Here is a 2,557-nt window from a genome sequence, read left to right as displayed (position 1 = left end):
AGCCGCAAATAATTTTTGACATTTAAAATAAAGATAACAATGTATATATTGGGGTTTTTTTTACCTTTTACTCCGCTCATTCTGAGAAGCGCATGGATGCGTCCGCCCTGCTGCCTGCAGGGCGGGCAAGGATGAGGCCAGCGGCTCGGCCTCGCTGGCCGCCAGGAAAGCGCCCACCCCACTCCAACGGGGCAGGAGAGAGGGGAAGCCTGCGGCGCGGCCCAGCCAGCTGCGGGCAGTTGGTGCGCCCGCCCTGCTGCCTGCAGGGCGGGCAAGGATGGGGCCAGCGGCTCGGCTTGTGGAGCCGCAGTGCAAGGGCAGAAGAGCTGCATGTGGCTCTCGAGCCGCAGGTACCCTACCCCTGTTCTACTGTATTACCCCAAAAGTGAATAATCAAATCTACCTAATTAGTTCCAAATCTCTGCCTGGACAGCAACTTTCTACCTGGTAGCAGCTGAGTAGTATTTTGATTTGTATAACATTATAAGATATCTAGGCTTAAGAGTGTTCTGACCTGGACGGTCAAGGCAGCCTAATCTCAGAAGCTAAACGGGGACAAGTACTTGGATGGGAAACCACCAAGGAGATCCAGGGTTATGATGCAGAGGCAGGTAATGTCAAGTCATCTCTACTTATCTCTTGTCTTGACAACCCTATGGGGTTGCCTCCAAGTCACAGCTGGCTCATGGTGACTCCAGACTGCTTTCAAGGCAAGAAACATTTGGAGATGGTTTGCCGTTGCCTGCCTCCATGTCACCACCCTGGTTATTTCTTGGAGGCTGCCCGTCAAAATTCTAACCCAAGCGGGCCCATGGTATTCTGGGGAGAAAAAGCAAAAACGGGAGCTATCCAGTCAAAAGAATGACAACCAAGAGTGGATCAAATATCTCGGCTGTCAAAGTCCTCGAAAGGCTGACAGCAAAGCAGAAACAGTAGTCCTGTGGAGAATAATTTTAATCGATTTATTGTGTGTTTGGGACCCTCTAGTGTCAGCACTGAAAATCACATCTCATAGGATAGAACCAGTGGTGGGATTCAGCAGGTTCGCACCACTTGTTAAAATGGTGCTTGTTAACAAACAGTTGTTAAATTATTTAAATCCCACCACCGGAACCAGTTGTTAAATTATTTGAATCCCACCACTGGATAGAACATTCTCCAGTTTTAGCACTTTTAAGTTGAAGGGATGAAGGCTGTGTGTGTGCACAAGAGAAAGAGGCAGAGAGAAGACTGAGAAGTTCCAGACTGAATGAAGTTAGAGATTCGTTTTCTGTGTGTGGGTACTCGGGTTCCAGCGAATGCACATTAACTAGAGCAGTGGTGGCGAACCTATGGCACAGGTGCCAGAGGTGGCACTCAGAGCCCTCTCTATGGGCACGCGCAAACAGAGCCCCCCCCCCCCCCATCTAGGCTGGCCTGGGCTGCTGGGCTCGATTATTAGCATTAAACCTAAGACCTAATTTTGGGGAAAGAGTGTAGGTAACCCTGTCAAGCACTGTTAAACCCCACTGATTTTCATGCGAAGAACTAAAGCGTGATCCTTTACCTGGGAGTAAGCTCGGCAATAGGGCTTGCTTCTGAGTAAACCCTCCTAGGGTCGTGATTCACCCGTTGGAAGAGTTGCAGTTGCTTCAAAGCAAAGCCACTGACTACCACCAAGCTTACTCCCTAGTAACACACGCCTCGGAGTCAACCGTTTTTCTAAACGAAAACCTCAGTATTCAGATTAAATTGCCATGTTGGCACTTTGCGATGAATAAGTGGGTTTGGGGTTGCAATTTGGGCACTCCGCCTCGAAAAGGTTCGCCATCACTGAACTAGAGTGTGCCACAATACACAATCAGTGTGGTGGCTTGGACCCAAAGATGTGCAAGCAGCAACGTTAACAGACTTAGCACAGTTCTGCTTGCACAAGCTCTTGTCCAACCCATGTATTACAATGCCTAGAAATGTACAAGAGTTTGCACAAGCAGAAACACAAATGGGGGCTGCACTATTTTTGATTTTCTGCTAGCAGCTAACAAAGTCTCTTGCATTTGTCTGTGACTGAGCTTTAATGCAAGTGCAATTCTGTGCAGGATTCAACCCTCTACTTTCATCAGCTGCTCTACTCAGTAACTATTAGCCCTTCTGAAATGCATAATAAACAATGGCCACTATTAACTAAGCAGCACAGAATGTAACAGTCCCTAAGTACATCAACATTTCTCAGTAGTTTAGAAACAAGCAGCATTACTGTTTGGAAAATACTTGATTTAAATTGGCGTCTCTTTTTTTGGTCATGATTTGAATAACCTAGATTTAAATGTAGCCATTCAAGCTCTGTAGGAAAGTTTATCGAATCTTTCTTACCGTGTGACATCCAAGGACCCTGAATTGATTAACAACTTACTTAACAGAAGTTCTACATTAACCCTTTCTAGAGAGATGTTGCATGCAAAGTAAACTTGCTGAATTTTAATATATATGAAAAGTGGAATTTTTTTGGTTAGACAGAGATCTATGGCATAATGTATCTATGGCACCTTTTATTACCAGAAACAGACAAACAACACGC

This window comes from Sphaerodactylus townsendi, linkage group LG06 (genome assembly GCF_021028975.2).
Source record: "Sphaerodactylus townsendi isolate TG3544 linkage group LG06, MPM_Stown_v2.3, whole genome shotgun sequence".
Taxonomy (NCBI): domain Eukaryota; kingdom Metazoa; phylum Chordata; class Lepidosauria; order Squamata; family Sphaerodactylidae; genus Sphaerodactylus; species Sphaerodactylus townsendi.
This window is presented reverse-complemented; position numbering follows the sequence as displayed.